Below are 13,452 nucleotides of genomic sequence, written 5' to 3'. Positions count from 1 at the left end.
TGATGATGATGATGATGATTGATGATGATGATGATGATGATGATGATTGATGATGATGATGATGATGATGTGAGAATTGATGATGATGATTTGATGATGATATATGATGATGATGATGATGATGTTTGATGATGATGATGATATTATTGATGATGTGATGATGATGATGATGATGCGATGACGACGACGATGATGATGATGATGATGATGATGAGGATGATGATGATGATGATGATGATGACGATGATGATCATGATGGTGATATGAGGATTAAGGGTGATGAATTTATCATAGGTGCCAAGGTCGAAACGAGGGAGGCCTCAGGGCAATAGAAGATCTAATGGCTGGGTATCAGCTTATAATCTGTCATACCTTTCTATGTTATTGATTTTGAACATACAGTATTATATAGAATGTATCTGCCAGGTTTGTCTCTCAGAATTAGCAAGATAAATATACAAGAAACATTGGAGGTCAGTCATACCTGGAGCATTGAGCTGACTCAGCGTTTGTGGTTTTGTTTGTTTTTTTTCAAATTTCGTTTCATCTGATATTATTTATTGTTTTTGTTTTGTTTGTTTCTTTGTTGTTGTTGTTGTTGTTTTTGTTGTTGCTACTGTTGTTGTTGTTATTGTTCTTGTTCTCGTTGCTGTTGTTTGGTGAGTTTAATTCTTTTCGTTTGCTATTCGTGGTTTTACTTTCCGTTTTGATTTGTTTTAGGTTGTTTTTGTTGTTTTCTAGTCTTTTTTTTGTTGTTTTTTTATGGGGGGAGGGGGTTTATTGTTGTTTTTTTTTTTTTTTTTTTTTTTTTTTTTTTTTTTGTTTTTTTTTTGGGTGATTTTTATTTGTTTTCTTATATTATTTTTGTTTTGTTGTTGTTTTGTGTTTTTATTTTGTTATTAAATAGAATATATAATATATATTTTTTTCAATTACTTTGACTGTTTCGTATGACTTGAAATGATACAGGATCGAATTATAATTTATAATTGGCTTGACTCATGTAGAATTGATTATTAATTGAAATTACTTTTACTCGCAGCACATTGTCTACAAAAACATGCGTAGGATACAATTTGATATTGATATATAACAATGTAAAAAATGACTTTTTTGATACATCAGTGTAAATGTTGCTGCTCGAAGCGCGAAGAAATAAATAATAACGTGAAGTTGAATGTAAGCTTCAATTTAATTATAAAAACAGATCAAATGAACGTTTCGGGTTGTTTTTTGTTTTTTTTTTTAGATAAAGCATTCACTCAATAGTGGATATTGCGCTATATAAAAGGTCAAGTTCAAGTTTAGTGTTCGTCACTAGTCGCAAACGCCAACCTTCCTTCGTAATTCTATAATATTATTTTGTTAATCACACATATCTAAATCTTGCATCGAGTCTAGATCAAAGCAAGATGGCAAATGGGATTTTCACATCCCGTAATCTGTGAGTAAATTTAAACTGGGATGTGGGGGCGTTGAGAAATCAGAGATATTTAAATAACTTTAGGCAACAACTTGAACATACGTCGGTGACCAAAATAAAATTTTTAAAATAGATAAATAGGAAAAATAAATGTGTTAATTAGAAAAAAATATATTTTGTTAACTCACTCAATCCTAGACATTTTTGCTTTTCAAATTGGAAAAAAATATATTAAAAATTAGCATGTACATAGATAGTTTTATTCACCTACCACTAACATGCAAAAACTAAAAACATTAGCTTTGATAGTACGCCTATAATATGTCTCAGTGAATTGATAATTTGTTGTCGTGTAACTACTTAAACGCACACCAGCAATACTTAATCCACTGTCAAGTGTTATGAAACAAATCATTTATTCATTCATTCATTCCTCCAACATTACATTCATGACTTACCTATTCAGAAAAGTGAGTGGAGCAGGCACTTATGTTGATAATAACAAGAAATGAACTGAGTAGGAAAGTGCCAGAAGACAACAGAGAATAAAAAATTCTCGGCGGCGATCGGGGCTCGAACCCGCGACCCTACTGGTACGACAACTCCGCCTGGCTGGGGAGATCGTGACTCAATTGTATGAGCTATCCACGACCCCAAAAAAGGTCGCTTAAAATTAAATTCTGTCTATCGAGAGCCACTCTCTCCCCGACTTCTTGAGGTCACGGGTTCAAAACACAAACGCCGCGAAGTTAGTAGGCTAGCATTTAAGCTAAATAAATGGCCAACATTCTCAACACAAACATCTAACATTCGTTAACTGATCATGTACTACTAATTTATAAATTATTTACTTATGTAACCATATTTGATTATTTAATTTCATTGATCGTACTGTGAAGTGACGGCTGCGTATCCCATTTATTAATTCATTCGTTTGTGAGCGTGTGTGTGTGAGAGAGAGAGAGAGAGAGAGAGAGAGAGAGAGAGAGAGAGAGAGAGAGAGAGAGAGAGAGAGGATGGGTACATGTGTGTGTGTGTGTGTGTGTGTGTGTGTTTGTATATATATATAATTGGTATAAAAACCAATTCCATCAGGTGTTGTTTGCTTCTTTTGAATAGGTGACGGTTCAAGTCAAAAGAAACCAGATGTATACAAATTTTTGATCACCAATATATATATATTCTGCGGCTATGTGGTCTAGTGGCATGACACTCGCTTTCGGATCGGAAGGTCCTGTGTTCGAGCCTCACGCTCGGCGCATAGTTGAGTCCTTGGAAAAGGCTCTTTCCTCACATTCTATCACCGTACTCAGGTGTAAAATGACTACCTGGCCGTTAACAGCGTTGTCTTTGTCCGAAAAATTGTAATATCGCCTAACAGACGCCATGTCCCGTCCTACATGTTAAATGTTGCTGTTGACCAGGGACCCCTTGTAAAGCGCTTAGAGCACATTTAGTGGATATTGTGCTATATAAAGCTCAATTATTTTTTTATGTGTATATTTGTGTGTGTGTGTGTGTGTGTTTGTGTTTGATTGAATTTGAGTACGTTTTTAGCGTGAGACTATAGATACATAAATCTGAATTTTAGGACTCCATCTAATCTGTGTAACAGTGCGTGACATGAAGGTGACTTGAGTGTGTTTATGTATTATGGGTGTGTGGGTGGGTTTGCATGTTCATGTGTGTGTGTGTGTGTGTGTGTGTTTGTGTATCTATTTGAGTAGGTTTTAAGCGTGGGACTATGCATAATATTTGATTTTTATGACTGTATCTTTGTGATAGTACCTAGTACCTAGAGCCTGATTAAATCGGGGAATGGCGCTATACAAATGTTATTTTTATTACTATTATTATCATTGTTATAATGTATGACACGAAACCATCAAACCATTGATCATCTGGTCCTGCAATGCCCAGTTACAAAATTAGAAGGGGGGTACGAAACAATCTTTGAAGCCGGAGATGATCTGACATCATGGATCGGCAAACATAATTTGGAGGTGTAGCCATACGCTACTACTACTACACGAATTAGACTCTGATGTCTGTATGTGTGTGTGTGTGAGTGTGAACGCGCGCGCGCGGTCGTGTGTACTCTTCATTTAATTGCGTTCACATCCAACGTATTCCTGAATTAATTGTTCAATGAAAGGTTTCATTACTAATTTATCGATTTCACTTTTCATGTTTTCGCCATTCAAATTAACCCTTTCAGTACTGGCTCGCCGCGCGCGTGCCAAATCGTGCCAAGTTTCTCGGCCATCGCAGCATCGTGACAAATATAATAACCCGGCTGTACAATCTATAATCAATTTGACAGGCACATCCAGCAGATATAAACCAGGTTCCGTCGACGACACTGAATGGTTGGTTATTGCCTCTTCTTTTCGTGCATAAATCCATTTTGTAGACCAGCTGGTTGCGTATATATTGACAATAAAATGGCCCTGAACATAAATTATCTTGAGCTTGATGAAAGCGAAGTTTGTTTATGCGTGTGTGTGTGTGTGTGTGTGTGTGTGTGCGTGCGTGTGTGTGTGTGTATTTTTGACACATCCTCAGGACAGTTCAGACAAATTATCGCTGGTTGTTTATAGATAGTTCGAAGATGACGTGACTCAGGTCTTTGTTATTGTTTTTTTGTCATCCGCGTTTATGAGTAATGCTCACTGAACTGTATTAATCCGACTATAAACGTTCATAGATACACACAGTTTTGTGTGTTGGTCCGTTTTACTTCCGGATGGCAATGTTATGAGCTTCTTAGCCAAGCGCATACTATCTATAGAATGAAGGAAGTTGACATCAGCCTGCTTTTTTTTAAATTATTGTATTTCGACCACAAGTTGTGTGATTAGTTTTCACTTGATTCGTTCAATCAGACTATAACCGTTAACGGTTACACTTAGTATCATGTATACGATTGAGTGGAGAACTAGTAAGCGTTTTACTTAAACTCATACCATCGATGATAATAACGAGTAGTTGGTTCGTTGACCACCAACTGCCATTGTTTTTATTCGGTCTCGACTGTCTGACGGGTGTTGTTATGTTCCCTTCAACCAATAGGTGTATATTGACCCATAGAGAACACAGGGCTCCTAGTAGTCTGTCTATTGACCTGTCTGTGCGTGGCCGAGACGAACGTCATCCGTTGTCTCACTCTGCTGCTATGCCAAGGTGAACCAGGGCCCTAACCCTAACCCTAACCCTAACCCTAACCCAATTTCATGTAAGCGGACAAGATTTAGTTATTTACTAGTCTAGTGATCGACTTGCTAGTCTTAAGTCTAACCGGAAGGAAGTGACTTTAAAAAATCGGATTTCATCAACGATTCCAAGTCTCTGACTAGCTAGGCTCTTACCTAGAAGTGGGCGTTGTAAGGACGGTGACTAATTCCGCTGGTGACATCAAGCTCTCTAGTACACGATGGTGTGTAAGATACCAGTCTTCATACTTGCATCACAAAGTGGAAATTAGCAACACATCCGGTATAGATAATATTTCGTTCCGTTTCATATTTGAACTTACTTTTGCCATGATGAATCAAATCACGTGACTGTCTACTGATCAGACTACAATGATGTCCATGGTCGACTGTCAATTCTATATTGTAGGCCAATGAAAGTTTCATTGAAACTCAAACAAATTGAACCAAAAAAAAAATACAGAAAAAAACAAACAAATAAAACAGAAAGTGTGCTCTGATGAATCACATGATTACTATCAGTTACAATGTCAGCAGAATAACTTTTGTCTCCAAAATAATTTATTTTTGTTGTTGTTCTTTGAAGCCAACCATACCACTTTGAGTCTCTGTTCACTTGCAACTCGCGAGCCGATTAAATTCGCGTGTTTTGTTTTTCTTTTCTTTTTTTTGTGTTTGTTTTTGTTTTGTTTTTTTTGTTTGTTTTTTTTTTTTTTTTTTGTTTGTTTGTTTGTTTGTTTTTTTGTTTTGTTTTTTACTCACAAAATGTATATTTTCGATGATCTTCATTTATCTTACGGTTTTTTTTTAAAGCCATTGTCAATAGCAACAGGACACTTTTTGCCTCTGTAATTCGTAACAGACGTATTTTCCTTCCGAATGAAGCTCTCTCAATCTAAAATCGCTGCTATCTGGTCTACGCTATGTTGTATCCTAGTAATTAGTCTCAGACTAGGCTCGAAGTCCGGCCTCCGCAAATGTCTAAAACTTGGCCAAAAGGCCGAAGGTGCCGTGATTTTAGTCTGGGACTTGCTTGGTCAGCTCACATGAAATCCGATTTTTCCAAGTTCTTGACTATAGTCAACTAAGGGCTAGTCTGCATGCATGAAAACGGGCTCAGACGTCGGCAAGTCGAACTTTAAAAAATGTATTTTCAGTTCGTTGCATTCTAAGAAAAGTATTATGGTGAGGCCTTGTTTTTGTTTTTGTTTTTAAGGGTTTTACGGCGCTTGCAACACATTAAGGTCATATCAGCGCCAGTAAAAAAGAAGAAAATGGGATGGAAAAAGTGCTAGAATTACAATTAAAGCACAAAAGAAAAGGTAAGACAAAGGGGAATTGGTTCAAATAGGGAACAGATGTAGATTCCAAGAGCATACCGCCAAAGGACTTAGTTTGAGATCACCGAAAAGTTTCATCCAGACACAAGCACAGGCCCCAACTAAGAGGAATACACTCAATTGTTTACCAATCATATAATATAATATGTAAACTAAACATAATACAATGCATAACAGAGAGATGATTTACAAGGAAAAAAATATCATTTCCCAAAACTATAACTATACATTCGACTGTTTCCCTCCCAGCCAAGGAACTCCGGCAAGGATAGGACAAAACTAAGTAATCTTATTCCAAGACAATGACAGGAAACAATTGGAAAACGGTTATGGGGGGATAGAAGACACAGCATGTACCTCCCTGCCCACTATGGGAGGTCAGGATCCCCACCCAGATGGTGAGGCCTTCCGAAAGCTCCTACATACCCAGTATTCTTGTTCTTGTAGGGGGTTTGGGTTGGGGGAGACTTTATAAAAAATAAAAACAAGTTTCCCCACTCCCAAACCCCCTAGTAGAACCTTATAAAAAAACAAGAATATTGGGGATGTAGGAGCTTTCGGAAGGCCTCCTCCCGTATTATGATTCTCATCAGTAACGCAGTTTAATTCAATGCAAATATAATTTTGACTATAAATTCAATTTCCAGCATTTTGTTCGCCCCGATAAATAGAACCGCATTTATATTTTTGGTTACATGTGGTTGAGGTCGAGCATTGACCTTGACCTCTATATTATTTCCGTTCCTTGACTTCAAACGATATCTCCCTCTTCAACAACTCCAGGGTGCCATCAAGCCGACCAGCTTTGAAAATGCTGTCGTTAAACAAACAATCAAAAAAGGTTGTCATGACGATGATGTGAAGGATTCTGTGAGATGAAGTGAATAGAAAAATGTCAGAAGACAATAGATAGAGAATAAAAAATTTTCGCGGCGGTGATGGGGTTTGAACCTGCGATCTTATTGGTACGACAACTCCGCCTGGCCGAACGTGGATAGCTCATACAGTAGAGTCACGCTCTCATCGGCCAGGCGGATTGTCGTACCAATAAGGTCGCAGGTTCAAACCCCATCACCGCCGCGAAAATTTTTATTCTCTATTGTCTTCTGGCACTTTTCTATTCACTTTATCTCTTGTTGTTACCAACATAAGTGCCTGCTCCACTCACTTTTCTGAAGGATTCTGTGATAATGTTACCAGGTGTACAAACCCAAGGGAAAGTGTGACATTTCATATAGATAGAATGAAGTTGACGTCACTCGGGTCTTTGTTATTGTTTTTTTTTTTTGCCATCCGCGTTTATGAGTAATTCTCACTAAACTGTATTAACCAGACTATAAACGTCTATGGTTACACATAGTTTTGTGTGTTGGTCCGTTATACTTCCGGATGGCAATGTTATGAATTTCTTAGCTAAGCGCATACTATCTATTGGAATAAATCTTTTGGGACTCAAATCGTAGCCATCGTTAACTTATATAGATAGTATGCGCTTGGCTAAGAAGCTCATAACATTGCCATCCGGAAGTATAACGGACCAATACACAACACTGTGTGTACCCATGAACGTTTATAGTCGGGTTAATACAGTTCAGTGAGCATTACTCATAAACGCGGGGGCAAAAAAACAATAACAAAGACGTGTATGACGTCATCTTCGAACTATCTATAGATAGAATGCGCTTGGCCAAGGAGTTCACAACATTGCCATCTGGAAGTATAACGGACCAACACACAAACTCTGTGTAATCATGAACTTTTATAGTCTGGTTAATACAGTTTAGTGAGAACAACTCACAAACGCGGATGGCAAAAACAATAACAAAGGCCTGAGTGACGTCATCTGCATACTATCTATAGCCTGACACTGACCAAAAAATTACATCAAAAGACAAGTCTTTGACCACAAAAGTAAACAAATCGTGAGTTGTATTCAATAGTTCAACCAATGGAATCACTCGTTTCCTTGAGCTCTACTAACGACAACTCACTAGACGCTACGCAAACCTACAAATGACGTAAAACTGTAAGTCCGAGAGGGTTCTAGTGTCAGGTTATATATTAACGATGGCGACGCTCGAATCCTTAGACTATTTTTGGAGGATCTATTGATCTATAGATAGTTCGAAGATGACGCCACTCAGGTCTTTGTTATTGTTTTTTGCCATCCGCGTTTATGAGTAATGCTCACTGAACTGTATTAACCTGACTATAAACGTTCAAGGATACACACAGTTTTGTGTGTTGGTCCGTTATACTTCCGGATGGCAATGTTATGAGCTTCTTAGCCAAGCGCATACTATCAATAGAATGTATGAATGAAGTTGATGTCATTTGTCCCTTTGTTATTGTTTTTAAACCGCCAGTTTGACGATAAGTTCTAACTAAAGTCCCTCTAACATATTATAAACGTTGAAGATTACACATCGTTTTGTTGTTGGTAAGAGAGAGAGAGAGAGATAGAGAGAGAGAGAAGAGAGATAGATAGATAGATAGATAGATAGATAGATAGATAGATAGATAGAGAGAGAGAGAGAGAGAGAGAGAGAGAGAGAGAGAGAGAGAGAAGTGTAGGGATGGGAGGGGGGGGGGGGTGAAGAAGTCTTTTGGCATCTATCTGTTACTATAAACCACAGAACTAAAAAAATATCATACACATGTTAAAACGTGTATCCTTATTTGCATGATGCGTTAGTGTTAGACCATTGTTGTAGCGTATGCCGGTGTGTATGTAAGTTCCTATGTACATACATGTGTGACTATTAATGAATTGTGTGAGGATGGTGATATGAGCAGTTCTTTCCTTGAATACAATCGTGTGAACACACACGTTCGTATTGATCGCCACAGCTGTCAGTCAGTAGCATTCAACAAATAAATTGATACAAGATGCTTTTGTCGCTTATGCCATGGTTAACTCACTCAATCCTAGAAATTTTTGCTACTTTTCAAAACTGGAAAAAAAAATGTATTAAAAATGAACATGTACAGAGAGTTTTATTCAACTACCATTAACATGTAAAAATTAAGAACAATAGCTGTGATACTACACCTATAATTTGTCTCAGAAAAATGTAATAAATTCAATAGGCATGGGGTAAAATTAACCCGGGTAAACTACGGATATAGTCGGTTTTAGGGTTGAGTGAGTTAAAACTCGTGACTATAATCACAAAGACTAACGTATTCACTCTTAATGCGTAGGTTATTGTTAGAAATTTAATTATGCAGTGACATAAAATTACATATTGAACAATTTCCATTGTTTCATATTGCTTCAATAATTTCCACCCAAGTACGAAACTAAATTCTCATTCTATATACAATAGCCTATGAAACGCCCTTAACGAACTACGTAACATTCCGACAATATTATAGAAAGTATGCGCTTGGCTAAGAAGCTCATAACATTGCCATCCGGAAGTATAACGGACCAACACACAAAACCGTGTGTATCCATGAACGTTTATAGTCAGGTTACTACAGTTCAGTGAGCATTACTCATTAACGCGGATGGCAAAAAAAATAACAAACACATGAGTGACGTCATCTTCGAATTATCTATATGTCACTCCGTACTCTGGAAAAACCCACATTTAAGAATTTGGCCAGAAAACTCGTCCTTCAAATATTGATCGATTTAAATGACCCTCATCTCGACACAAACTCTCAAACCTGGGACTTCGCGAAGCGGCATCTGGGTGTGACAATTAAGCAGGTCTTAGAATGGAGGCACGGATAGATCGGATTCGACGTGTACATATATGCAGGTCCGACGTCCGAGCGCAATTATGGGTCGAGTTTAACATTGTTGTAATAGACAATATGTTGCGTCATTTTAACAGATTTCCATTACAACAATGAGCCCTTAAGGAATTGGGTTATCAGACCTGAAAACAAGTGTACGTCGATCGGACTCCATTTGGTTCTACGTTCATTATTACTTATATTTAAACAAGTCCCCAAGTTAATTGTTTTTAAAATAAACATCGAAAAAATACATTTTCCTTTATCTAACCCTATGAAGAAATTTATCTTTTGAATTTATGGGAAGGGAAAACTGCAATAGCCACGCGTTAGCCGCAGTGCAGCTCCGCAATGTGAGCGACAGCGGGGTATGTGTTGCGTTTGCAGAAATACAACTTGCCAAGCTTCACCCCCCCCCCCCCCCTCCTTTCACCCCTTCCTACCCTTATAATAGACAGAGTTATAGTTACACCCTAAATCTGTACCGAGTATCATTTATCAAGAAGTGTAACATAACAGTTAATTATAGAAAGGTCATGTGGTGTGAACGATATTCAAAATCAATATTTTTGTTTTCATCAAAACCAATCCAATAGATAGAACGAAGTTGACGTCACTCAGATCTTTGGGGGGTGGGGGGTTTGTTTTGTTTGTTTTTTTGCCATCCGCGTTTATGAGTAATTCTCACTAAACTGTATTAACCAGACTATAAAAGTTCAAGGTTACACATAATTTTGTGTGTTGGTCCGTGTTACTTCCGGATGGCAATGGTGTGAACTTCTTAGCCAAGCGCATAATATCTATAGTCTGGATAATAGAGTTTAGTAAGAATTACTCATAAACGTGGATGACAACAAAAAAAAAGACAATAACAAAGACCTGAGTGACGTCCTCTTCGTTCTATCTATACCGCGATGTTTGAGACCTTAATAAAATATCTCACAACACAACGACTTGGTCATAATTCACTAATTAATTGCACGAATAGTTTTATTATACGTTAAATTCATTCCGTTTAGATTTAATAAGTTATGTGGGAGGTGGGGGGGATGTGGTATGGTACTGAAAGACTCCGCTGATAACCAAATAAAACAATAGAAACAAAAGAAGAAAGAAAAGAAAGAGAAGAGAGAGAGAGAGAGAGAGAGAGAGAGAGAGAGAGAGAGAGAGAGAGAGAGAGAGAGAGAGAGAGAGAGAGAGAGAGAGAGAGAGAGAGAATTGGTAGTTACTTACGTGAATATTAAATTTGGGCGATTTCAGTAGTCCGTAATGAAACACTGCAACACAGCTATAGTTACACAAATCAAATTCACTAATACTAATAATAGTGTGCACACATTGACACAATTAATTATTCTACTTCAAAACGACATTTCAAACTTCACGACTCTACCCCCCAAAAAACGGAAGTCAGCGCTCACTGTCGATTATTCCCAAGCAACAAGTGTCCATCAATCTCTCGACCCTCGCTCGCATCCTCTTCGCCTCATTTTACTCACAGAATTCACGTGCCATGGGGAATCAGTGAGCAATTCATAACTCACTCAAGCACGCGCACAGATCAAGCACGCGATCGCGCGCGGTTTGTTACAGCGGCGCGGTGGCTGAAACTCCTTGACTTAGTAGTATTTGAGGACCATCCGTTTATGACTGGAGTTTTTGTCTCTGTGGGGGTTTTTTCGCGTCTCTTTCGTGTGACAGAACTCATAATTGGTGTGAAGATGGATGGGTAATTGAAGGTGTCACAGGATTAGCGGGTGGATGGGTAGATAAGTGGGTGGGTGGATGGGTTAATGGATAGAAGAAGAAGAGGGTAGATAGAAGAGCGTGGAATAGGCTGATAGATGGAATAGTTACATGTAAGTAGATTGATGAGAATGGTTTGGGTTTAATGAATTATCACATTGAATCATGTCCGATAGTAGCCTCTCAAAATATAGAAATTCCCCTTTTTCCATTGCTATTTTTCAAGCCTCAGTTCTGCTTTTCCTTGCTATTCTTCAGTGTTGACACCCCCCCCCCCCCCCCCCCCCCCCCCCATCATATTTTGCCCGTATGCCTATCTTTCCTTTTGCGCTTTAAAAAAATTTGCCTCTAATATTATTCTCTAAAATATTTCAATTTTCAATTTCAAGCTTTGATTTTCTGTATTGACCAGCTTTGTGCTAGTTGTATACTATTTATTTTTTTCTGTTTTTTTTTATTGGGGGGGGCGGGGGTTACTGTTTGTTTTTTTTTCCGTTTTATTTTATGTCCTCGAAACCGTTCCCGTCTGTTACATTTCATTTCCAAACTGTATTAATTCTTTTTTTTTTTTTTTGTCGCACTTTCCGATGGTCCAAACTTCATACCTATAGGTAATTTGAGACCAACAAGGTGTTGACTTTAAGATTGGATTTCACTGTTATTTTTTAAATTGTATTTTAAGCACCTGAAAAGGGATTGTTATGGCTTTGTTAAAAGTTACACACAATACGGTTTGCAGAGAGATGTATATTCACGGCTTTGTGATCTTGTGATTCAAGTCCCGCTCATGGCTATGCAAAGTTGAGTCCTTGGAAAAGGTTCTTTACAAACATCCTCTCATCACACTAAGGTGTAAAATGAGAACCTGGCTGGAAATAGCATTGTCTCTGTCAAAAAAATTGTAAGTGCGCCTTACAGGCATCATGTCTCATCCTAAATTATATTAAGTGTTGCTGTTGACTTGGCACGCACTGTAAAGCACTTTGACTTTGAGTTGATATTATTAATATGCTATATATACAATAGCTCAATTTTTTTAGAGAAAACTCGTCCTACAAATATCGATGGATTTAAATTACACTCTTTGCAAAAAATTCTATTACCCTGTATTAACTCACTCAATCCTAGAGATTTTTGCTACTTTTCAAAATTGGTAAAAATGTATGTATTAAAAATGAGCATGTACATAGATAGTTTTATTCAACTACCATTAACATGTAAAAACTAAAAACATTAACTTTGATATTACGCCTATAATTTGTCTCAGAAAAATGTAATAAATGGGCATTGGGTAAAAGTAAACTAGGTTAACTACGGATGTAGTCGGTGTTAGGGTTGATTGAGTTAAATACATATAATCAATGTGGCGTGTTGGAATATAGTGTGCTAGAATCCCGGAAATATTGTACTAGAAACAGACACTGTGGCGTGTTGGAATTTAGTGTGCTAGAATCCCGGAAATATTGTACTAGAAACAGACACTGTGGTGTGTTGGAATTTAGTGTGCTAGAATCCCGGAAATATTGTACTAGAAACAGATACTGTGGCGTGTTGGAATTTAGTGTGATAGAATCCCGGAAATATTAGAAACAGACACTGTGACGTGTTGGAATTTAGAAATGCTAGAATCCTGGAAATATTGTACTCTAGACACAGACACTGTGGTGTGTTGGAATTTAGTGTGCTAGAATCCCAGAAATATTGTACTCTAGAAACAGACACTGTGGTGTTGAATTAGTGTCTAGAATCCCAAAATTGTACTCTAGAAACAGACACTGGTGTGTTGAATTTAGTGTGATAGAATTACCCCAGAAAATGTACACTAAAACAATCCTGTGGTGTGTTGGAATTTAGTGTGCTAGAATCCCAGAAATATTGTACTCTAGAAACAGACACTGTGGTGTGTTGGAATTTAGTGTGCTAGAATCCCAGAAATATTGTACTCTAGAAACAGACACTGTGGTGTGTTGGAATTTAGTGTGCT

At 37.6% G+C, this 13,452-nt stretch overlaps 1 protein-coding gene across 1 annotated transcript in view; it reads right to left on the bottom strand.

Annotated features, from left to right (window-relative positions):
• Nucleotides 1-11,343, bottom strand: part of LOC144973592 (uncharacterized) — a 188,413-nt gene extending 177,070 nt beyond the window's left edge. The window contains exon 1 of the mRNA XM_078916225.1: nucleotides 10,956-11,343. The gene's annotated coding sequence lies outside the window, so the exon portion shown is untranslated. The remainder of the gene's footprint in view (nucleotides 1-10,955) is intronic.
• Between the last annotated feature and the right edge of the window lie 2,109 nt (nucleotides 11,344-13,452).

This window comes from Berghia stephanieae, chromosome 5 (genome assembly GCF_034508935.2).
Source record: "Berghia stephanieae isolate SIO BIC M18660-M18661 chromosome 5, UCSD_Bste_1.3, whole genome shotgun sequence".
Taxonomy (NCBI): Eukaryota; Metazoa; Mollusca; class Gastropoda; order Nudibranchia; family Aeolidiidae; genus Berghia; species Berghia stephanieae.
Note: the sequence above shows the minus strand (reverse complement) of the source record. Positions and strands in the feature narration are given on the sequence as shown.